The 26646-nt window shown below is 39.3% G+C and overlaps 1 protein-coding gene across 11 annotated transcripts in view; it reads right to left on the bottom strand.

The window, feature by feature from the left end:
- Positions 1–14713, bottom strand: part of LOC129774573 (cyclic AMP response element-binding protein B) — a 28618-nt gene extending 13905 nt beyond the window's left edge. For 2 of the 11 annotated variants that reach the window (XM_055778335.1, XM_055778377.1), the window contains exon 1: positions 14141–14712. The gene's annotated coding sequence lies outside the window, so the exon portion shown is untranslated. The other 9 variants (XM_055778369.1, XM_055778345.1, XM_055778361.1 and 6 more) reach the window with 9 other exon arrangements.
- Positions 14714–26646: the final 11933 nt, after the last annotated feature.

Genomic DNA, 26646 nt, shown 5'->3' with positions numbered 1-26646 from the left:
GGAAATCGGAGAGGAGAAGGTCGATCTTCTGAATATCGATCCGCGATCGCCCAATTCTATTTAGAATAAGTTGCTTCACCGTATCACCAATTGAGCGTTGAAAAATTAGTAATGTAAACAATTTCATCTGATTAAAGATAATATCGATAAGGTGATCGATATTGATAAGGCTCTAAGCGGACTCGCTAGGTGAGCAATGAGTGTTATTGGGGAGGATAAACAAAATAACCAGAATCCGAACTTTATCTTCAAAGATCTCAATCAATTTTCCCGCTCTGAGATTTAAGTAATCGATCCACACGATAAATCTCAAGGTTCTGGCAGAAGTACTTCTTCTAACTCTTCGGTTTATAGAATGGTATCCATTTCGAAGGATTTCTTCAACTGAATACAGACTCGAGGTTTATTACTTCGTACTGTGAGTACCTATCCGAGAAGTACAGTCTTCAACATGCATTTTCATCCAAGTCTGCTTCCAGTACTTCTGACATACATCAAAGATCACACATGAATAATTCCACTGGTTTTGCATATTAATTAAAGCTACTACTGCATCTAATAGATTGACAAATACCCGCTCTAAGTATGTCGTGAAGTTGGCTGCGCTTGGGAGAAAATTTAATTTTCGTTGATTGTCGATATTGGCAGGTTTACTTCGGCCCAATGCAAAACCGTAATCCTCTGCTTAACGGACGAAATGCCGATGGAATCCACGCGTGCCGCCTGTGACATGTTTGCAAAACGTTTGAAGCTGGTACATATTTGGTAAATTATCATAATACATATTACCTTTCTTTCAAAACATTAACCAATAAAAATGGGTGGGTTATGTCTATGATATGACCGCTAGGTTGACGTGGGACTACGGTGGCTGAGTAATTATTTGTTTGTATTGATTAAATTATTGATTGAATGAAAAAAATTTTGAATTCAATTGAATTCAACATACAGGCAAACCTCTTTTGTGCGGGGGATAGGGACCGCATAAAAAAATCGTGCAAAATCGTGTTCGGTACACATTTTGAAAAAAACTTTTTTTTTGTGCGGTAGATAGGGACCGCATAAGAAAAGTTTCCCCCAAGGAAATAACTCAAATCCACGCCGTTCACTGTTCAATTGCCTTTAGTTTCCCTGCTTTGCGATGGGACAGTTTGCCTTTCGGTTGCGCGTGGCTGTTTTGTGCTTTTAGTTGCATGTCGAAACGTGTTGTGTTATCAATTGATTCAAACATCTTTCCGATCTATTAAGAAATGTTTGAGTTATAAACATTCGAAATCTTTCATTTTTTCCTGCATGTTCTGTGTTCAGTTTCTCATTTTACTCCCCATATATTCCGGATAGATGTAATCCCACATGAAAATCTGAATATTTTATGCAGAATAGCGAAGTTTGAATTTGTATGAGAATATATTGGACACGGTGTAGGCTCCACAAAATACCTCAGGCTCGCTGAATGTTACTAAGAACCAAATCGTGCTAAGAGTTTTTTTTTCATTTCCTTCTACATCGTCGTGATCGGGCACTGAGAGCAACCCCACCAGTTGCTAAATTTTGGCTGCTAAAAAAAGTTAGGCAACCCTTCATCATAACTGGGCAACCACTCCTGGAGTTGCCATTCTGGTTAGTAAAATAAAGTGCGATTCACATACATTCCATTCTTTGTTTGAAAGAGGCTTTAAACTTCTCAGTTCATTCGCCTCTAAATTCACGTCAAGTTCACGTCACGTCACGTTACGTCAATTATTCTCCCATACAATGCTTATGAAAACATTCACATGCACCGGCAACGGCAGCTTCGTGGATATTGTATGTGCATAGCCCTTAACAACGCACCCCCAGGGTAGCAACCGGTTCACAAATTTGGCAACGCAGTAGTAACTTCATCGCAAGGTTGCTATTTGCAGGAAACGTCAAAATTTCGTTTTGATTCTCTACGTCCTGCGTTGGTTGTGATTAAGTTGTTTTATAAAGTAGTGATATTTATAGCGAATTCGTTTTTAAAACTGAGTCAGTGCCAAACTGACTCTGTAATAAAAAAACCTTTTCAGTTTCACGAATGCGGTGGTTTGTTGGTGTGCGTTATATAGTCTGATTTGTTTATATTTACGACGGCAAATGTACAGTGTCGACGTCTGGTGGTGATATTAGTGCATGGGAGGTAAATTGTTCTCCATCAGATCAGAAGGGCCAAGTGCAGTGTAAACATATAAAAGTTTGAATGAAAATTTTTACTTAATATTGTTTGATTACCTAACACATGTAGTTCTGACACTCACTTAACCATTTGTCGATGCATTTCCTGTTTGTTCCACAAATAATTACTAGTATAATATAAAACCATCATTAGACATAGTTTTCGTTCAATATTCTGCGATATCGGAAAAAAAAATTTATTTAATCACATAAAATAAATATTCGATACGTTAAAGTAAATTTTCATTCCTAATTTTGATTTTGAGAGCATGTTTATTCCTCCTGAATATCCATAATAATTTTCGCCTCCCAATGAAAGCACACGGAGCTTAATGCCGTCTACACGAATATACTCTTCAAAATCAGAATCCGAATTGGATTACGATTCCAATAATACAAAAGCAAAAGCAGCAGGTTTTCCATTTTCATAGTCTTTATTTTTAGATTTTCCAAAACAATATTCGGAACTTGACAGTTCAGTATAGTTGTATTGGTGAACCCGAGTGCCAACCCGTGAAACATCTCAGTGCGAAACTAACAGCTTTCGGGGCGAACTAGCGTGACACTGAGTGCGAAACTGAGTGAATAAAAAAACGTTTTGACAGCAGTTAGTGCGGCACTGGGGTTGAAACTGAACAAAAACGAATTCGCTATTAGTTTTCTTTTGACGACGTTTCTGAAAACTCGGAGCAAACAATCATAACAACAAAAACAAACATCCTCGTTTGATAACCACCGGTGCGAAAAGGAAAATACTCTCTCTCTCTCTCTCTCTCCCTCTCGCTCTCTCTCTTTCTCACTCCCTCTCGCTCTCTCTCTTTCTCTCTCCCTCTCGCTCTCTCTCTTTCTCTCCCTCTCGCTCTCTCTCTTTCTCTCTCCCTCTCGCTCTCTCTTTCTCTCTTTCTCTCTCCCTCTCGCTCTCTCTCTTTCTCTCTCCCTCTCGCTCTCTCTTTCTCTCTTTCTCTCTCCCTCTCGCTCTCTCTCTTTCTCTCTCCCTCTCGCTCTCTCTCTTTCTCTCTCTTTCTTTCTCTCTCCCTCTCTTTCTCTCTCTTTCTCTTTGTCTCTCTCTCTCTCTCTCTCTCTCTTTCTTTCCCTCTCTCTCTTTCTCTCTTTCTTCCTTTCTCTCTCTCTCTCTCTCTCTTTCTCTCTTTCATACTCTTTAGAGAATATGACGAGAGTTATTGCTTGTGACGGAACTTTGTGCTCATGACGTTTTTACGCGTAAAAAAACAAGATTATATCTGCGAGCTAGTTCCATAGTAATTCAATAAGCCATCTCGAAATTTATTAGTGAGTAGCAGGCTCTTGCTCTTTCGTTTTTATCATGGCTATCACATCATCTGACTGGTTTACCCGTCCTCACAAATGGATCAAACAGACAGATGGATGAATACATTCGTGACGTTGAATATTTATATTTATAAATATTACACATATTTCGAACAAACATAACAAGGAGTTTCTAACCACCGTAAAAACATTTATTGCACCTCAAAACCTCCACATGCCAAATTTGGTTTCATTTGCTTGATTCCCCAGCGGAGAACGAGAGATCCGGCGCACCAAAAACGTCATCGACAACAAAATAAAACCATAAACAAAGTATAAGGTTGATGAGTGTACAAAAATAGGAGATTGTGAAATTATTTCAAGTAAAAATAATTGTTAGCTTGGGGTAAATATGAGGGAAATTGTTAGCATTGGAATTGTATTAATGAAACTAAAATTAAATGTAGAAAACAGGAGGATATTAAGCCTGGTTTAGAGTTCCCGTGAACGTGAACTTAGACAAGTGGTGAAATAGTACGATCATTTCACGGTGAACTACATTGCGAACAAACAACTCAAAAATTCGTGGTGAATAGAATGATTTTGTTCACGTTCACGTACATATTAAAAGTTCGGCAGTAAACGTGAAGTCAATGAATATCGATCTTCAATAACGTAATTCGGATAAAATATACAGTTGTTCACGAACCAACCCGAAGCAACGAAGTTTTTTAACCCGCGCAGAGATCCGATTAAATGAAATTGCATCCATATCAAAATTTTCATTGAAAACTTGAAAATTGCTAAACATATCCTTTTACAGTTCACGGTGAAATAATTTTCAGAATGCCTTGGGACATTCGAACGTGAACATGAACGGCGAAATATTTTGACGTCTATATTCACCACTGTTTTCACGTTCAAGTTCACCGAAGTCGGTGAACTATGGTGAGTTCACCAACATTTCGATTCCACAGTGGACATTCAGAATCATTGTGAAATATTGAATTAAACCACTTTTATCAATATGAATTGTGTTTAAACATGTTTTTCAACTAGAAAATGTTGCTTCCTATCATTTCAAGATGTTTTCCTTGCGTTTTATATATGGACTGATGAATTATTAACAAAAAATTGTTTGTTCGCGTTCACGTTCACGAGAACTCTAAACCTACCTTTGGGCGGAAAATGGCTGGTCGAAGAAAAAGGAAGTTGTAGAACTACTCATGTGAGTAATAGTTTGTTACATAAAAGCATTTTTATTAAATAAAGTTCATTGCAGTATTGAGCTGCTGATAAATGAAAGGCTGCTTCAAAAAATCTAGTTCGAAACAACGTCCGAACAGGATTTTCGAGTGAAAAAACGCACTCCTATATGTTATAACTATGTAAATGAAAATGAACCGCCAAATGTGTTGATAAGCACAGATCTCGAGGAAAAAATCATCCGATTTGAGATGTCTTCATTTTATTATATTTTATGTATCAAACATGTCTTCTTCTTGAATGGCGTTAACGTTCCGTGTGGAACTTTTGCCGTCTCAACGTATGTATTAACTAGCTTCATTTATTAATACTTAGTTGAGATTTCTTAAGCCAAATAACACGCCTTGAATGTATTCCGAGGGGCAAGCTCTAGAGAATACGCGTGACCACAGTGCAAGTAGGAGGAAATTTCTCTGACGAAAAATCCCCCGGCCAGAGCGGGAATCGCACCCGAACACCCGGCATGATAATGTGAGACGCTAACCACTCGGCCACGGATGCACTAAAACATGTATTTCATCTAACGGAGTATGCAATGCAATGTGACTGAAAAGTCTTGAAGGAGAAGAATATTGTAATTGTAATATGATATCATGATGACGAGTTTTGGTTGAAGTAGTAGGAAATTGCAAAGGGTCAATTAGAAGATCAATCAATAAACAGTTCTGCGATTGGACCCATGAACGTTCGCTTAGTAAGTAAACATGAATGTTCGAAACTTCTTCTTCTTAACACTCCTATACTCGCGCATTGGTCTGTCAGACCGAGAAATCAATCATTCATTCATTTCTCAGAAAATATCAACACTACGACTTTGCGATTCTCTCTAGCTTCGTTATTCGTCGTTCGTCATCGTACAAAAGAGACGTGTACCACTTTTGCAACACTTTCGGTCTGACACACCGACGCGAGTATAGGTGTAACTTTTTTGGACAAGAACCTTTTTTCATATTTTAAAATATTGTTCAATAAAATGTATAAATTAATGTTAGTGGCGTGGAATATTTATTGAACCTAATGCATAAGATCATTACCGGACCATTCTCATTTGATTTCAGTCCCTTTTCTAACTGGATTGATCGGATCCATATATTAACTATTCGTCGATATATTCGTCGTTAGATTCATACGTTCAAAAGCAAAATATAAATGTTTGACTATCGTATAGTTATTCGCTGAATATAATGGTCATACACATACACACTTGTGAAAGAGTTTCACTTGTGGAAGAATTGTAAACAGTAAACTATAAACTAATCGGTGGCTCACGGTAATTTTTAACAGTTATAGTTTTGGGGATATTTTTTTAATAATGGACAATATCGACAAGAAAACAAGAAATAGAAAAGGAAGTTCCTAGAAATCCTTTAATACCATCTTTTTAAGCCCCATCTAAAAAAGGCATTACTTCTTAGTTTACCAAGAATACAGAGACAAAGAATATTAGAACTATGCAAACTTTATATTCCAGAACCTTTATCATCTGGTAATTATCTAGAAGGTCGTTATACATTCTTCTCTTTGATAAAAGACCCGAAAAATATGCAATAACTGCATGAAATGTAAAAAATATGTTTGTTTCGAGCATGCAGTTATGCTACGTTCTGATTCTTACTCCAATGTAACCAGAACCGATTAATACGATTTTATGTTGTTTTATAGCACTTTATACTTCCATAAATTATATTCAGTTGCTTACTTTTAATTAATAACAGTGAAAAATTCGAATTTCGTTATTTGTGTTGGAGTATCGAAAATTACTCTATTTAGAGGATGCTGAGTTAGATGACTATTGAAACATAATAAAGATGGAGAAAACATATTTTTTTTGGAGTTTTTTTCATTCAATCATACCCTCTTCTTCAAATTAATGCCAATAAAGCCTGAAAAATACACAATGGCATTATTACAGAGAAGTTCAATTTTCGGTCTGTGACACCGTGCGCGAGTATACGTGTTATGATTTTGCACCCGAATACAGGAGGGTTAAATAGCTCTAACGTTCCTAGAGGAACTTCGCCGTTTCAACGTAGTATTACTTGCGACATTTTTATTAGTACAGTGGAACCCCGATTAACCGCGAAAGCAAGCTCCATAGTAAATCTATAGGCCTTCCCCGAATTTGTCAGTGAATGATAAGCTCATGCACTTTTGTTTTGGTTATGGCTATCACATTATCTGATCACTGGTGTACATGACCTGGTAGACGGATAGTTTAATGATTCCTGTATTGGTGTTTCCATGAGTTTCCATGCTGAAATGTCTTTTTTCCGTGTTTGGAACTCATTTTTGGGGCCTTTATATCGTTATCCGCGATTTTCGTTATTCGCGGTGAGCTAGCCAGACTATTACGCGAATAATCGGAGTTCTACTGTACTTAGTTGAGATTTCTATGCCAAATAACACGCCTTGAATGCATTCTGAGTGGCAAGCTCTAGAATACGCGTGACCACAGTGCAGGTCGGAGACAATTTCTTCGACGAAAAATTCCCCCGACCAGAACGGGAATCGAACCCAAACCCCCGGCATGATTATGTGTGACGCTAATCACTCGTCCACAGGAGTATATGTTTGAATTAGAGATGTGCCATCCGGTCATGAGCTGTTCCGAAGAATCGACTCTTTGAAGTGAGTTGAGACGGAACAGCTCGCAAAAAAAACAAACAGCTCTTCAGCTCACTTTGATAATGATGCAGGAGAGAAAAGAGCTGAAGAATTGCAGAGAGTGTGTGAGCTGTAACATTCAAATGAACTGACCGCCTCTCGCTCTTCGTGTTATGACATCAGTCCAGTTTAATTTGTTCCCCGTCTTTTAAACTGTTAGCGTGGAAACACACTAGACGGCTCTACCGCGCGATTTTCACAATGACAAGTCGCAGCAGGAGCTTCATGTAAAACACATTCAGCGGCTTTCGACGGTTTCACTATCTGCCATTATTATATTTTTATAGACGGATCGGATTTATAGAACCCCCATTGAACTGACAAGAGCCAACATATCGGGTATCTCACTGACATTTTCCCTTTGTTTTCATATGAATTGGGTATCCCACTGACAGTTCTGCTTGAGATTTTGCTAACGATCCTAGCATCAATCATAGCACCCGGCTGATAAAAACAGAATTGAGGAAAACGGAAGAGTGGATGTTTACCTGAACGAGAGGGAGAGAGAAGTTGATCACAAACGTCTGAAATATTGCATTTCTCGACAATTTGGATGGAATTCGAGTATCCGCAGCTACATGACCACAGGGTGGTTTTCACGTATTGGTTCACCTGATAGTACATTTATTATTGCCTTGCTTTATTTACACCTTTCAAAAGCGCATAAACACTAAGGCTGATGTCACATTAGGCGGATTCGCCGCCGCGGATATCGCGACGGTTTTTTTCTCGATATAAATTCGCTTTCAAAATCGCCCCGCTCTGTGTGACATGGCTCATTCACAATATACTGTAGATCCTCCGCTGCGGTTTTACTCGCGGAATCCGCGGCGGCGAATCTGCCTAATGTGACATCAGCCTAATACTCCCACAAAACCGTTGCGGCGCATCATCCCCATCGAGCCACCGCAGCGAATAAGGAACTGTACAACAGTGATTTTGGAACCGTACACACCCGCCCCGCCGTATGTGTTTTATCGCATTCACATTTCATTATCGAGGTCCCGCGGCGGTCTGTCTTTTCAAAATCCGCGCGGGAGAGCCGTCCAGTGTGTACTTACGCTTAATGTGCGATTCACATAGAACGTTACGGAGAAGAACGTCTACGTTCCGTCAACGTCTCCACCAATTCACACATGCAGTCAATGCTTCCATCAGCACCGTCGCGTCAAATGTCAAACGAATGATTTATGTAATGTTATTCATGGTGTCGCCACCTACAACAATTTTAAATTGCATTGCCCTCTTTCAAATCAGCATGCCTAGAATCAGTTTTAGATTTTGAAAAATTCAATGAAAATCATTGAATTCAATTATTTAACTGCTTAAACCCCGTATTTCGACCCTTATTCAACAATAATAATAAATAGAATATTTCTCTCAGCTAGTCGCGAATGATTTTCCTTCCGAAATTTGGAGCTAAGAGATATGTTGGCATAAAAAGTACAGTAAGTTACTTATCATGCGATATGCTGAGGCACCATTCAGTGTCGCATTGGAGTCGATTTTGACCAGTAATTGGACATTCGCGACTGGTGGCGACTTTCAATGTGGGGCCATAATTTGGGTTCCGAACTCAATGTTTACAAACATGTCCAATAAGAGGCAAAAATTTCCAAACGTATTGCATCACAGATCTGTTCAATTAGCTTAATGTCGAATTAGATATAAATTACTGTACAACCAAATCAAAACAAAAACCGAGACACAAAGCCCAGACAAAAACCAAACGAGCCGTCCGTCTCCGTCAATTATGTGCGATTCACATAGCACGTTACGGAGAAGAACGTCTACGTTCCGTCAACGTCTCCACCAATTCACACATGCAGTCAATGCTTCCACCAGCACCGTCACGTCAAATGCCAAACGAATGATTTATTTAATTTTATTCATGGTGTCGCCACCTACAACAATTTTAAATTGCAATGCCCTCTTTCAAATCAGCATGCCTAGAATCAGTTCTAAATTTTGAAAAATTCAATGAGAATCATTGCATTGAATTCAATTATTTAAATGCTTAAACCCCGTAGTCCGACCCTTATGCAACAATAATAATAAATAGAATAATTCTTTCAACTAGTCGCGAATGATTTTCACTCCGAAATTTGGAGCTAAGAGATATGTTGGCATAAAAAGTACAGTAAGTTACTTATAAAGCGATATGCTGAGGCACCACTCAGTGTCGCATTGGAGTCGGTTTTGACCAGTAATTGGACATTTGCGACTGGTGGCGACTTTCAATGTAGGGTCATAATTTGGGCCCCAAACTCAATGTTCACAAAAATGTCCAACTAGAGGTAAAAATGTCTAATTAAACGTGTTGCATCACAGATCTGTTCAATTAGCTTAATGTCGATGTAGATGTAAATTACTGTACAACCAAATCAAAACAAAAGCCGAGACACAAAACTCAGACAAAAACCAAACGAGCCGTCCGTCTCCGTCAATTATTCTTTTCTACAAACCCTGCCGGTCGTTTTCGTTGAACGTATGCTGACGGGTCGTTACGTTGCCGGTGTATGTGAATGTTTTCATGAGAATTGCATTGTAGAATCATTGACGTATCGTGACGTGACGGGACGTGAACGTGACGTGTATGTTGTATGTGAATCGCACTTTATTCTTTTCTACAAATCCTGCCGGTCGTTTTCGTTGAACGTATGCTGACGGGTCGTTACGTTGCCGGTGTATGTGAATGTTTCCATAAGAAATGCATGGTAGAATAACTGACGTAACGTGACGTGACGGAACGTGAACGTGACGAGGATGTTGTATGTGAATCGCACTTAATTTGAAAAATTGAATGAAAATCATTGAATTTTAATGCTCGAACCCCGTAGTCCGACTGTTATTCAACAATAATAATATATAGACTGTTTCTCTCAGCAAGTTGCGAATGATTTTCACTCCTAAATTTGGATCATAAGTACAAAGTACAGTAAGTTACTTCTAATGCGACATGCCGAGGCACCATTGGAGGCGATTTTGACCAGTAATTGGACATTTGCGACTGGTGGCGACTTTCAATGTGGGGCCATAATTTGGACCCCGAACAATGTTTACAAAAATGTCCGATTAGAGGTAAACATGTCCAATTAAATGTGTTGCATCACAGGTCTGTTCAATTAGCTAAATGTTGAATTAGATGTAGATTACTGTACAACCAAAATCAAAACAAAAGCCGAGACACAAAGCCCAGACAAAAACCAAACGAGCCGTCCGTCTCCATCAATTCTCGCATAACTTTTAAAAAGGTCCAATGTAACATTTTCGTCAACTCGAAAAAAACGAAGTTGAAGACCCAAACATTATTCCGCGAATTGTCTTAAAAGCTTCCGATCTTTATCGCTACTTTCACCACTAGCAGTCAAGAATAACTCAGAAAAACCAATCGTAACTGTTGTTCCGTGATTTGAGATTAAAGTTGAAGACTAGGAGCGAAAAATGTTACATTGGACGTTTTGTCTGCCCGCATTTGCACATTGGACATATTACGTTGCACGACAAAAAATTTAAACTAACTTCTAAGCAACAATCCAAATAACAGCATTTCATTCTAAAGGCGAATTATTGCTATCACTCGTCGAACTGCATTGAAATCGGTAACAACAGCTGTAAGAAACAAAAACTCAAAACGACCGAAGTACGACTTCGTATTGTTTTGACTGCTTTGTTACTTCGGACGTTTCGGGCGTCGGAGGAAAGAGGCGTCCGAAGTAACAGCCGGGCGCTTCAAATTCGTTTCTGTACATTGGATATTTTTTGTATCAGCGATAAAAAGATGAAGAAGATAGATGCGTGAGCAATTGTTTTTGTAATGCATTCAATGATTGAAAACTAATAGCGTGCATCCATTAACTTGATTTGTTTACATTTGTTACATAGGACCTTTTCAAAAGTTACGCGAGAATTATTCTTTTCTACAAATCCTGCCGGTCGTTTTTGTTGAACGTATGCTGACGAGTCGTTACGTTGCTGGTGTATGTGAATGTTTTCATGAGAATTGCATGGTAGAATCATTGTCGTAACGTGACGTGACGGGACGTGAACGTAACGTGGATGTTGTATGTGAATCGCACTTAATTCGCGTTGACGGCATTGAGCTTTGTTTACCAGTTTAGGGGGCGCCAAAGATAATAATTAATAATTTTCAGGCAGAATGAACACGTTTTTAAAATTAAAAATTTGAATGAAAATTAACTTCTGTGTAACAAATTAGTATCCTTTTTGAATGAAAAACACTTTGTTTGTAGACGGTGAAAAAATTTCATGTGAAAATTGTTTTTGAAAACAACTTTATATTATAATGAAAAGTCTCAGTAAAAATGTCGGAAATGTATAGACAAATGATTACATAAGAGTCAGGAATACGTGTTTTATGCAATTAAATAACATGGTGTGAAAAATTTCATTCAAATTCTAACATTTTAAAACTGGCTTCGTGTCTTCTGTCGAGTTTGGGACCCAAATTGAAAGTCGGCACCAGACGTCGACACTGACAACTGAGCTGAAGAGCCGCTCATAAAGAACAGATAGTTTAGATGAGCTGAGCTGATCTGAGCTGTTCATCATGATGAGCTGGGTTGCACACCTCTAGTTTGATTGTTTGAAGCTATCGATAATAAAAACATCAATTTCGGGCGAGATGAAATTTGCCGGGTCAGCTAGTCCCTACGATAATTTCTTGCAATAATATCTCATCGTTTCTTGTGGATTTATTTGCACTGATAATGTACTGGAATAAAACTAGAGATCAAAATCGCTCAATTTAAGGAAACTAGTGTTGCTACCCTTTCGAATTATCCATATATTCCTCGTAGATTGTTGGTGTAACTGAAACAAAACGATTACACTTGTTTCGTTTGGCATTGGGTCCTGTTAATATCACTGTACATCATAGCAATCAGCTCAACTATTGCTCATCAATTTTGTCTCTCACCCGGAAACTATTACCAATGCTTGAAGTTCAAGTTTTCGCCGTCACAAGAAACGGCACCGCACCCGCACCTTCTTCCAAACTACGATATCAAACAAGTGCACTATCCTTCTGTCAAAATCAGCCGCATATGTGATCACATTTCACCACATAACTACACAGACTCCGTTTACATATTTCCACTCTTCTGGAAAAGACGCCTCGGCAGAGCAGCCAAAGAGAAAAACACTTTTTTTTCGAATCATTATTTCCAGAGCCTGCTGCTGCTCCTTCTCGATTGTGTGGTTGTCAGAGAAACGCACTTTCAGGACCGTCGACCTTGGATCGGGTGGAACAGTAGCAATCGGGAGCGTGGGGTGGGTTGGGTTGGTTTGGTGGGTGGCATGCTTGGATGGTCGCTCGCTTGCTTGCTTGCATCATCATCCTCAGCGCATCGTCGCCTCTGCCGCCAGCGCCGGAATTGTGACACCCGACAAATCAAAACATTACACTCACCACCACCACTAGTGTCAGATTCGTGTGCATCCAATCCAGGTCCTTGCGGCTGATAGTAGGATACACTCCTATAGCTACCACCAAGTAATTTTCCATTGGCTACCCCACCCACAAAAAGGGGGTGGTGGTTGGGCGTATTGGGGTGGACGGTGAAATAACCTTGAAATAATCCAGGAATTAAGGTGTTGGCAGCTCGATTTGTTGTAACGCAGGGGAGGTTGTGTACAAGAGAAATAAGGCATGCGTTTCGCGCTTCTCGTTTCTGCTTGTTTTGTTGTTTCGATCATCATCGATACAATGGTATGATTCATCCAAACAGCAACCAGTTTTGCGGTTCTGTGTGCAAAGCAAGCCGTCGTCAGCATAGGTTTTTGTGACTAGTGCCACTAACTCTCTTGTGGGGCATTGTGGTGACTCTCCGATATGGTGGTGAGCTCACACAGGAAAATTCAAAAATTGGGATACACTTCTGTCGTTTCCACATTCTACGACTCTTGAGCACCACACAGCACCATGCGTGTGTTCGCGAAGCGCTTGTATAGCGCCATGTTTATCATTGCTGTTAGATAGCAAACGACACGAATAATTTGCTAACAGCAAAGAAAAAAAAACACGCTCCCCACAGTCATGATGAAAAACGCTGGATCGAACGAGGCAGGCTTATTACGTAGTTAGGTATGATTCGTAGTAGGCCGGCTATAATCACTCCGGTTATGTGGGGTACGAATCAAAGCTAGCAGCAAAAGGTGTTTGGGGAATGAATGGTTGCGACCCACACTCACTGTTGACATCTTGATGCAGCAACTCTAATGTTTATATACTCCACTGATTCGCACGTTCAAACTGGCATACCACTGACCAGGGTACTTTCACGTTTTCAGATGTACAAACACGCTTCAGACTAGGAAGTTTTTTTTCAAAACAGTTCATTTAGCTTTTCCATCACAAGGTTTCGTTCCACAAAAACACTAGGCCTCAACACTGAGAGTGAGCGAATGTTGAATTTTTACCCACATTGGCTACCTTTGCATTCCTACTATTGCACTCTCCGTCGACTGCTTTCTGTTGTTGGCTCAGCTCTCATCGGGAGCTGTTTTCGACAGGAGTAGCTCTGGTTCCGATTTCCACCAGAAATCGCACAATTATCCATGGACCGCGGTCATCTTTCAAAACATTTCAATTGCCGAATTCATTTGCTACTTGCAATCGATCAGCGGTCACAACAATCCACCGGGATTTAATCACTTTGGTTTGGCGAACCAGCGAACGAACGGAAAGAAAAGTTTTCGAGCGAAAAAGTTTACAAAAATTACATACCTCTTACGTATACTGCTCCGTCACTACGAACAGAGCGATCTACAAAAAATACTCGCAATAATGTAGGTAAGTACACACGTCAACAATTTCCACCACCACTACCACATAGCAATAGGTCCGCAGTCCGACTACAAAAATTTCGTTTCAAAGTTTCCTCAACCTAGGCAAAGTGCGCACGAAAGAGATAGCCGTACCCGTACCGCTGCTGAGGGTGTGTTGGTGCAGCAACAACAACCACTGAGGGGCCTACGTAACCAGGACCAGATTTGTCTCGCTCTCTCTCTCTCGCTCGTTCGTTTGTTCCCTCGCTCGCTTCGGCCCGTACCAGCGCCACCAATAATAGCCACAGCAGACCGCGTGTGTTTACTCTCGCCGTCACTCGTGCCACTCCGCGTCCGCTTTATCTGCTACCGGAGACAGGTTTCACACTATGAATTTCCCTATACGACACTCTCGGGGCAGCACAGAACACCGTGGACAAACTCGTCATATTCCTAGCCGGGCACCTAAGCGAAACTAGCGGAGGGCTGTTTTTGACAGTACGAGTGAACGTCATCGCAATTCGATCATGGCTGCTAGCAGAAGAGAAACGGAGTGCGAATGAGAGACAGAGAGAGTGCTTTTGCATTCGGGAGAGCGAACAAGCGAACACATTCACACAGTGGGAACACTCAAAAAATGGATCCTTGCGTGACGAGTAGAGGAAAAAAAATCACAGGAGGGTTGTGTCCGAGCCACGGCCACATGGTTGACGTAGGGTTCCGTTAGGCTATCTGTTGAATACTGATTTTGGGTATGTTTAAAAATTTACATCGTTAATGTCTTTGATAATGATTTTGGGGCCGATTTGTTTGGTTGTTGCGTATTGTTTGTTCACGTCACCAGTATTACAACCGAGTGATGATGACAGAAGGATGGCGCATTTCAGAAGATTCCAAAGTGGAATGAGATATAATGAAAACCGCCCTCTATGACCTTGGTCGAGATGGCTGCTGTGTTTTGTATGGATGAAATAATGGAAAATCCAAGCAATATAGTCTATATAATAACAATGGAAGGACAAATGTGTTGGTAAGCGCAAACCCCGAAGAAGGAATGGTCCGCTTTGAACCGTCTTTTTTGTTGTATTCGTCTCTGCTCGTAAATCAATGTTTTGGAAATAAGAATCGGAAAATTTTCGCAAATCTCTGAAGGAAAGTCGAAAAATTGAATATGTTTTATAATTACATTACGATAGGCGTTGCTTGTCCAAAAATTGCTCAAAAGTGGAGATAGATTTCAGATGAAATAACGAACACCTATATCTTCATTAAGTTACATTTAATTTGACACCTACCTTATTGGATAGTAAGAGCCCCCGCATACTACAGACTTTCTGTCAACCAACAGTTTGGTCGGGTCGGTTTTCTGGTGCGTAAACCGACCCAACTGAATCGGCGTAATGTACGCACATGCATACCTCTCCGTACTGATTAAGAAGCCGACCAAACTATCGGCCGACAAATCAGTCTGCAGTCTGCGGGGGCTCTAATGCGACACGTTTAATTGGACATTTTTACCTCTAATTGGGCATTTTCGTAAACATCGAGTTCAGGGCCCGAATTATGGCCCCACATTGAAAGTCGCCACCAGATTTATTTATTTATTCATTTCGTTAAACAAATGTAGACTACACACTTATACACTGTTTTTTTATTCATTGTTGTGTCAATTATTTCGCAGTGCTGAATGTATATACGCATCATGCGATTGATAGGGACGTTATTTGCATAATTTGTTCTGGATGTTTTGGTTAGAAACAAATTTCGTGTTCTTAGTTGACGCCCAGGTAGATGTCGACACTGTACCACTATCATCGCGAATGTCCAATTACAGGTTTAAACCATCTCCAATGCGAAACTGAGTGGTGCATGTCGAAAACCTTCTGTATATAAATAAAAATGGAAGGCCAAATGTGTTGATAGGAGCAATACCAGTGAAAGGAATCGTTCGATATGAGCTATCTTTATTTTGTTGTATTCGTCTCTGTCGATAGATCAATGTTATAGTGAGAAAAAAAAATGATTTTCTCTCCTTTCCTTTTTGAAAAGCTTTGAGAGAAAGTTCGAAAAAAATATTTCCATATGTTCTACAATGACATCGCTGTTAGGCCAATCGGATTGTGTGTTTGCAAAAATTAGGCTTCTTGTTCTGTTGGTGTGAAGCGAAAATGGTAATAAATTCTCAGGTGGAATAATGCGCATTGAAAATAAAAATTATGAATGAAAATAAGCTTTTCTGTATCAAACATACATTCCATATGACGAAGAAACATGTTATTTTCAAGGGAATCAAGAATTTTGAGCGAAAATTGTGTCTGAAAATCAATTTATATTATAATGAATTAGAGTACTAGGGAATTTATAGCAAGGAGCTTTACAACGTGAACAGAAAAAGTACAATTTCAGACACCACCTTAACCACTCTTACCCCCCTTGGACAAGCATAGACATTATATATACCCCTCTCTCTGTTGTCCTCGTGGAAATTTCTCCATTCCTTGGAAAAAAAAGGATAAACAATTGAACTGCAATTAAATTCAATTATATGTTTGTTTCTATTTTCGATTCTATGTTTTTACATTATAAAAATGTGATTTTCTCCATTATCGCGGGATGTCGAAAAATGCGAGGCTCGACATTAATTGTTAACGTTTATTCTAGATTGCCGAGTTTAATTTGTTTGGCTGTGAATAGTACTTGCGGAAATTCATCGATTGGTTGTTTGGTAGAAGCTCATAATGCAGAAATCCTCTCCCGTCCCACTAGACACAAAGAATGACTTTCTGTGGGTGAAGACCGGCTTTGATGGTTCATTTCGCTCACTCCAAGGATTTTTTTTTCGCTCAAAATTGTTGTTATTTTTTTCCGCCTGTCACGATTTGATTCAAACTGCGAGTTTTCATTTTATAAAGCGAGTAATTGATGGAGATGCGATCCATCTAATGTTTTTCGACGAAAAAGTGTAGAACTCATACATTGTAGCGTTTTACGTAATCAAGCTCCACCAGGTACTCATGAACATAGATACTTGTAAGGAACCTGCTAATTGATGTGTCGCATACCGACGATTATTCTTGATCAACGTCTCGGTTCGATTATTATTAGTCGCGCACACGAACTTGCTGGACAACCCAATACCTAGAAGCGCATTCCAAAAAATATTACAATTCAACGAAGAAGAACATCGCTGCTAAGGAGATATGGTCCCCGTAAAGGATTTTGTTGTTCGAGTTCTTAAAAAAACAATATGAAGCGGTTTTTACATTAGGAGCGTAAGTTGAATCGAAACTTCGACCATAATTTCGTGTATTTTGAATATTACAACATTTCAACATTCCAACTTTGGTGGTGTCTGAATCCTGCCGATAATGGCGTCTCAATTCTGATCGATAATGATAATGCACGATCCTTTAAAGTCAATGAAAATAAATCGATCGTTCTCGATACTCTCGATACTCTCAGAATACAAATTTCAGCAAAGGATGTCAACGATATGAAGAAATGAATAATTTCCACCGAAGGGCATTATTAAGACAGCCTGTTATTCATTAATGCGGATAAATTACTTGAAAATGCAGAATAGTTGTTGAATACAGATATATATATATATATATATTTTCAAAATATTTATTAGTGTTAACGTGGATGTAACCAATATCCTCTCCCCCCTCACCGTGGACAAGCGTGAACATTTTCGTAATCTCTTATACTTATTACTTATTCATAATTTTTACTTTCTGAGAGTTTATTCAACCCATTGCCATATTCGCTTCAAAACCATCGGAACACGATGCTATATGTCTCAACGCGAATTTCCACTAGACTCACAACAAATAATACGATATGTAGCTAATACGGTATGTAGAAATCACATTTTCGAATATTCCTTCATTTTTTCAATTTTTCTCGCTGGATGAACTTTCCTAAACACAATACCGATTTCCTCACGCTCCTTGGGTTTGCAGTCTGTGTTAGGGAAACACATTTCGGTGGGAACAAAATTCCCTCAAATTGCATGTAATTGCAATGCCAATCAATGTAATCGACCAATCAGAACGCGTAATTTTCATTGAAATAATGCTTAAAAAAAATTATATTGTTTGATAGTTAGTATCATTATTTCATAAGTTTCATAATCAAAAGAATCATTAACGCCCAGAGGAGAAATCAATTTCTCCTTGGAAATACCCAGCGCAAATAATACCCCCTCCCCAAGCTCTGACAATTGGAAACACCGGTCGACAGCGGCATTCATGAGCATTCGATAATAGAACTTCTGTTTTCACCAAATAATGCGGCTCTGTTCAGTCCGACTGCAGAAAAAAAATGGAATTGAGAGTGAAGGTCATAATGCATAGCCGTGTGATCATGATCATCCATATCTCACATCACAATCACAATTAAATGGATTTCCGAGCGGACGCCAACTTATGTATTATGTGATTTCAATAACCTTCTTTCAAAGCTATTTTTAAACAATCGAAAAAAAAATTCGAGTTGATGAGTGGCAATCATATACCTCTTGGACATTTTATCTTTTGTATCAAATGATTATCATACCATATGATTATCAGCACACGCATCGACACGCTTAACGGAAATCGACTGGAGCAAGTGTGTGTTTCTGCGAATATTCGGGGCCATCGTTTCCTGATGTGTAACATTTACATTCCACCCGATAAAAGCCGGGACGTTGTTTTGATGGAAGATCATATCGCCACCGTCCGTGAACTAAGTGTGTCCGCCAACTCCGAAGCTATCATTCTCGCTTGTGGCGACTATAACCAGCCGCGTTTAGCATGGTCTAACGACGACAACAGCTTACGTCTCGACAACCCGATACTTTTGACTCCGGCGAGCGCAGCGCTGATTGACGGAATGAATTTCTTGAACATGAATCAAATTAATGCACAACTAAATCACCTGCGCCGTACATTGGATTTGGTTTTTTTAACCGAAGGAAGCCATGCTGAAGTATTGACCGCCGTTGATTCACTAGTGTCCGTAGATCCTCATCACCCTCCTTTGACCATTCGCTTCAACGCACCAGCTAAATCAGTGACTTCGCTTCCAGTGGGAAATGTAGAAGAAAGGAAAATAAATTACCGCAAAATTGATTTTGACAGCCTTTCTGCCCATCTGTCCGGTTCTGATTGGAGTTGTATCTACGATTGTACGAACGTCCATGACATGGCATTCAAATTTTGCGACATCATTCGCCAATGGCTGATTGCGAACGTTCCTTTGAAACGGTGCCCAATTTCACCTCCTTGGAGTACGCCTCTCCTCCGGAGGGCGAAGCGTGTACGCAATCAATGGCAGCGACGTATGCGAACTCATCGATCCAACTTTACAAAAGTCAATTTCAAACATGCAAGCGATGACTACAGGCATCTAAATGCTGCACTCTACAAATCACATGTATTAAGGGTGCAGTTTGGTCTACGTCGTGATCCAAAATCCTTCTGGAGCTTTGTCAATAGCAAACGCAAAAACCCAATAGTTTCGTCCAATTTAGTGTATGAAGACAATGAATCCAGTGATGAAGCCGAAGCGTGCAACTTCTTCGCGAGACATTTTGCTTCCGTCTTTCAACCCGAGCCATCTAGCGATTCCGATGCTGAACTGGCTGCGTCTAACATCGTTGCGGATGCAGTAGATTTGGATACGTTTGAAATATTACCTGCAATAATCATCCACGCCTCCAAGAAATTGAAGAATTCATTTTCTCCTGGACCGGATGGTATCCCTGCATCTGTCTTCTGTCGCTGCATAATTGCAGTTGCAGAGCCGCTTGCCTTCATTTTCAGACACTCGTTTGAAAGAGGTGTGTTTCCCATGTGCTGGAAAGAATCATATATGTTACCTGTACACAAAAGTGGGGATCGACGTAATGTGAAGAACTATCGTGGAATAACCAGCCTCCCCGCTGCATCGAAAATTTTTGAGATTATCGTCAGTGATCAAATTCTACATGCTACTAAGTCCCACATTTCGTCCGATCAGCACGGTTTCATTCCCGGTAGATCCGTAAGTACCAATCTGTTGGATTTCACCAGTACTTGTTTCGAAGCTTTAGAACAAAAGGCACAGGTAGACGTGATCTACACAGACCTAAAGGCAGCCTTTGATAAGATCGACCACAAAGTGCTACTGTGTAAACTATCACGGATGGGCGCATCGAACAGATTGGTGTCGTGGTTGTCGTCGTACCTTACTGATAGGAAGCTTCGTGTCAAGCATGGCTCTAGCGTATCATCATCGTTTGTGAGCGTATCTGGTGTCCCACAAGGAAGCAATTTGGGACCTTCATTGTTCGTGTTATATTTCAATGACGCTGCATCTTCGTTAGGCTTCAAGAACAAACTTATGTATGCTGATGATTTGAAGATCTATGTCGTGGTACGTTGCATCGGGGATTGTCTACGTCTTCAAAGGCTACTCGATGAGTTTGTTCACTGGTGCCGCAAGAACAAACTTGTTATTAGCATCGGTAAATGCCATGTAATGACCTTTCATCGATCCAAGGACCCAATCATTTTTGACTATCACATCGTTGAAAATGTTCTTGAGAGAGTAGATGAAGTGGTAGATCTTGGCGTAGTGCTGGATCCTAAACTTTCCTTCCATTCTCATTATACCTGGACCATATCTAGGGCAAACCGACAACTTGGTTTTCTATTCAAGATTGCCAAAGATTTCAAGGACCCGCATTGCCTAAAAGCATTGTATTGCTCTCTTGTTCGTCCGATCCTGGAGAATGCATCTGCTGTTTGGGCTCCTAATGATGTCACGTGGAACCTAAGGATTGAACGAGTGCAAAAGAGGTTTGTACGGCTTGCGCTCAGAAATTTACCGTGGCGTGACCCATTGAACCTACCAGCATATGCTGACAGGTGTCGCTTGCTTGGACTTGAAACACTTGATCGGAGACGAAAGATTCAACAAGCGACGTTTGTAGTTAAACTACTCAATGGCGATGTCGACTGCTCGTATCTCCTATCGCTTTTGGACTTTCGAGCCTCGGGTAGGATGCTGAGATATCGATCCCTAATGCAGCCGGGATTTCATCGTACTTTGTATGGATACAACCAACCTGTTTGTGCAATGATCCGCATGTTTTCGTCCGTTGAATCAGTGTTTGAATTTGGAATGTCCACGTCACAATTTGTTAATAGTATTAGAAGACTGCATGTATTTTAAAACGTGATAGATTATTCATTAAGACTATTTCTGTCAGATGAATCAATAATAATAAAGAATAAAGAATAAAGAATTTTCGTTGATCGGGGAAAAAATTATTAATGCTTAAATAAGGAATGGATTTCTTCTCGGAATTACACAGCAAAAAAAAATACCACCTTCCCGACATTTAGAAACGACTATCGATCGCGGCATTTGTAAACAAATATTTTTATAGTGCTGCTTTCATCAATGTGTTTTTTCGGTATGGTGAAATAATATCCACTACACCATATCAAACATTTTGTATTCTTTACCATCAAGTCCATAATCAATAACACACATCGGTATCGAGTTGTCATCGATAATTTGATTTTTACTAAATGCTTCCTTCAGTTCGGCTGCTGATACAAAATGGAGTTGGGAGAGAACAGCATAATGCATAGGCGTGTGAGCGTGACCTTCCTCATTTACATCGCAATAATGACTAAATGGATTTTCAAGCGGCGCCAGTTAATATACGGATTCGGGTGATTTCAATAACCTGTTTTCAAAGCTATTTTTAAACTATTGAAAAAAGTTTTCGGATCAATAATTAACAATCATATAATTCTTAGACGTCGTTCGAATGGAGTGATTGTGACTCCGTTCAGCCGGCAAGAAGATATTAACTTTCAAAACCTTGCACTCCAAGCGCCACGCTCTCGTTTTTGAAACTTTGAACTTACACCCCGGTACATAAATGAAAAACGTAGTCCTACATCAAAATTGTTATGGAGTGCCGAAATCGATTGACGCAAAAATCTTATCAATCCCTCATGAGATGGCTGAGCAATAAGGCCCATTTATACGTTGCTAGTAGCTGACTTGACAATGAGCAGCTACTGACCCGGTGAACTCGCTTGACAATTAGTTGACTCGCCCTGTCCGTTCACACAGTGTGAGCTGCTGGCGCGAAACTAGATACTACAGCACGGGTTTACCAGGGATGCCAGGCGATTTTTCAAATGTCCACCAAATAGTCAGAAACAGCAATGAGGTCCGAATTTGTCAGATTATTGATCCGAAATCGACTTCTTTAGTTTCAGTTCAGTTTTCGTCACAGGATTTCAGTTGAATTTATCATTACACAATTTTATCACAAAACACACGCTGACCGTGTTTAAAAATACTTTGTGCTGAATTTCTTTGAACTGAAGGTACTATACGAAAAAAGCAGAAAGAAAAAAGGTTTCCGGCCAGGAATTGGATGCAAAGATAAGAGGGCAACAAATACAATATTGAAGGAACTCTACGATGATGATCCCCGAGAGTACAGAGCAGTGTTGAGAATAACACCTGCACAAGTGGAAACACTGTTGGATTTAATTGCTCCACAAATACAACGCCAAGATACACTCATGAGGGATGCTATACCTGCAAGAGTGAAATTAGAAATGACATTGATGTGCCTTTCTTCTGGAATATTATTGTCGATATTTTTTAGAATTTCGAAAGCATCCATAGCTAAAATATTTCGGAAAGTATGTGATGCTATAAATGGCAGTCTAAAAGATTTTTTAAAATTTTATTTATTTCGCATTGAATTGGGTGAATTTTGAATGAAGATTGTGTCTGATAATGGTTTCCCAGGTAACCAGTAAGCACTTAGAAATGATCTTAAATTAGCACTGTATTCACATATAGAATACTGAATAAATGCTTAGGGCTCTTTAAATGCTTAAGTTACAGCTTTAAATAAGCATTACTGAAGCTTACTTATGGCTATCTGAAAACATCACTTGTGATGGCAGGCTTAAATAAGCATCATTCATGCTAAAATATGATTCCATAGAAACGTCAAGATGTTTTTCTTCCGTTTTTTCTAGGAAAAAGCCATTGAAATCATCCGACAGAAAACAAAAAAAAATCATATACATTTCATGGACACAGATTTTTTGCAGATTATTGTCAAGTTGTTATTGAGGTTATATCAGTATTCTTCTTTATTTAGATCTACGGCACACTGTTTGGAATGAGAAATAATTATTATATTAAAATTACCTTATGAGATTCGAACCGGGGTACTTCTGCAACATGTGTGTTTCTCTGTTGTGCCTTTGCTATCTGAACCACTGTTTAATAGATGAATGAAGGAAGGAAGGAAGGTATTGAATTAGAGAGACTTTAAACTCTGAGAGTTCATTCGTCTCTAGATGAATGAGATGAAAATAGTCATATTAAAACAACCGCTCAGGTACCTATTCGAAAAGATCATGTATGAGCGGGTTTCGCTGGCCAGCTTGGGAGTATATTTTTGGCGGAGGCGATCTGGCGTAGTGGTAACATCCATGCCTCTTACGCTAAAGGTCACGAGTTCAATTCTCACTCCCGACATTCTTCCAAAAATGGAAGTAAAAAGTGACGAACCAGCCAAATGAGTTGAAAATCACTATAATACAGATAAAAAAAAAAAAGTATATTTTTGGCATAAAATACCCATGTTATGTTTATTTTGAGACAAAATTTTGCATCCAGATATCTAATGCTGAATGCATGAATGTTTTATCCTAATGCCTATGAGCATTATATGATAGCACTAAATGCGTATATAGGGCTTTCATTAATGCTTATTTTCATATGTTTTATCTTAATGCTTGTAAGAATTATATGGTAGCACTAGCTGACCAGGCAAACGTTGTTCTGCCAAATAAATTATTTCTAGTGAATATTTTGGGTGTTGAATAAAACACACTAATGTATTGTAAGTGTGTAAAGTAAAGTAGAAAAAATTAAATATAGAAAATAAATATTTATTGCTTCAATTTTCAACATGGATTAGTTTATAACAGCTTGGTCTCGTTCATAAATTGGAAAACAGCGATACGCCAGGTAACTTCAATGGAGCTGATTAATCGGCCTGTTTGGAATCGCGTTATCGGTAATCTAAGTTTGAAACACAGCCATATTGCTTCCTTTATTCATGGATGTTTTTATTACTCTTCACCGATTTGTAGAACTCAATATTCATATATGCATATGAGTGATCGGATTTTACAATTCGATCGAAATCGACTTTTACACTCTTAAATTCGTTCGCCTTGTCGCGAAACAATGGTTAAAATGAGTCATCCGTATTTGTGGTTCAATCTGATCGGCATAATTCCGGAAATAATTCTAAATTGTTGAAATTTGAATGAAAATTATTATTCGATTTCGTTTGGATGCTAAATTTGTTTTGAATGTGTTTGAATGCTAAATTTTGCGTGTTTATTCCACCCGAAAAACCATTACTATTTTTGCTTCATAGAAATGGAACATGGAGACCAATGTTGTTTACGTCGAATTGCGTGGCAAGGTTGTCACATTTGCTCAACTCGATTGGACTTGAGCTTGAACAGAATGCAAAATTGCGCTTTTTCCATTCAAGAGAATACAACCAACAATATGTGGGGACGAATACGATCGAACTTCATTTTGTGTTTGAACACACGCGCAATGTCATGACAATGCATTGCGCTTTGGCCTGGCTATAACTAAAGCTGTGTCGGCGTTGCTCATGATAGTGTCTCGCAAGTGAATGTATTATTCCTCGCACCGCTTTTGTTGATTGTGTAGTAAGAATTGCAGTCGTTCAATCTCTACCTTCGCGTATATGTCGACCATAAATTGTTGGCACAGCTTACGATATCTTGAATTGGCGTTTCTTGACCATGTCAAATCACCATATGATAAACATAAAAATCCTTCGAGCGCGCCCTCTGTTTGTCTCGTCACATGTTCATAAATATTAAATCAAAATGAGAAATGATGTTCATAGTGAATTAAGTATCTGTGACGGGGTCTCGTTGGTCTAATGTTTATGCAAGAGATTTTTCGTTAAAGAAACCCTTCTGACTTGCACTGTAGTCACGCGTATTCTTGAGCTTGCCACTCCAGAATACATTCAAGGCGTGTGGTTCGTCATCGAAATCTTAACTATTTACTAATGAAAATGACGCAAGTAGTACTACGTTGAGAAGGCAAACCTTGGGAACGTTAGTGCCATTGAAGAAGAACATAGCGAGGGTCGTATGAACGGTGTGTGTCAACGATGAATTCCAGATTATTGTTTTTTCTTCGCATTAAATTTCTCGTGTCACCGTGCTATCATGATTCCAGCAGCGCTTGTGCTTTGGATCTACACACGTGCTCTCCAGCTGATGTTTTGTCAGGGGTGATGGCAATAGCGTGATTGTCATTTTGTAATCCGAGCAAATGTGATTTGAAGAATTTTGATAACTCATTGTGCTCATTCAAAAAGGCTTCAAGCTCGTCGGAGATGCTCCCTGCTTTAGATGAATTGATGTTACTTGTGTATTTGTAGATGGATGTTCAATGAAGCGGGCGTTACGCCATCAGTCATTGAACAACTTAGATGAATTCGTTCTGTTGAAAAAACGAACAACGGTTAAATTATTAGAATATTTCTGACACAAAAATAATAAAATCGCAATTAAAAATAGGGAATTGGGGTCAAAAGTTAGGGTTATATGTATGGTATGAAGTCAAATTTTTGAAAAAAAATATCCAGATCTTTTTTTCTGCATAGAGCCACCCTATTCGGCATTAAATGTATGGTTATCGGTATCCTACCGGTATCATATATAGTTTACAACCTATTCTCATACCTACCAAGTATTTTGAGTCTAATTTCATTAAAATCGGTCGAGCCGTTTCGGAGGAGTTCGGTAACAAACACCGTGACACGAGATTTTTATATATATAAGAAGATTAAATGCGCATATAGGACTTTCATTAATGCTTATTTTCATTAATGTTTATAAGCATTAATAAGCCGCGTGTAAAACAAAATAATAATGATTTCGTTTAGAAACTATGAGGGTTTTATTTGTTTTTCCAATAATTTTCAAGGCGGTTCATAGCTTCGCATATTTTTAAATATATCTTCAAAACGGAGACATTTCTTACATTTGGCATCCCTGCGAACGCTAAATGCTATTAATGCATAGAACTCCGTCTATAAGCGAAATTGAACATATTTCACGATGCAATCGATTTTGGTTTTTCAATTTCTACTCCCAATATGTTCCCGAAAGACGTAATCCTACGTCGAAAAAAATCATAGGGAAAACGCGGACCGTGGGGTTGCCACAAGCGTGAAATGTGAACCCAAAGCACCGTCGTAAATGCCATCCAGAGACCCCTCTAATCCAAAACAATGTAGCGGTATGCTTACGTAGATATATCTGTCGTTGCACAGCATACCCACTTGACGATTGAGAGGCATGGAAACATATGCAT

This window comes from Toxorhynchites rutilus, chromosome 1 (assembly GCF_029784135.1).
Source record: "Toxorhynchites rutilus septentrionalis strain SRP chromosome 1, ASM2978413v1, whole genome shotgun sequence".
In the NCBI taxonomy this organism is placed as follows: domain Eukaryota; kingdom Metazoa; phylum Arthropoda; class Insecta; order Diptera; family Culicidae; genus Toxorhynchites; species Toxorhynchites rutilus.
Note: the sequence above shows the minus strand (reverse complement) of the source record. Positions and strands in the feature narration are given on the sequence as shown.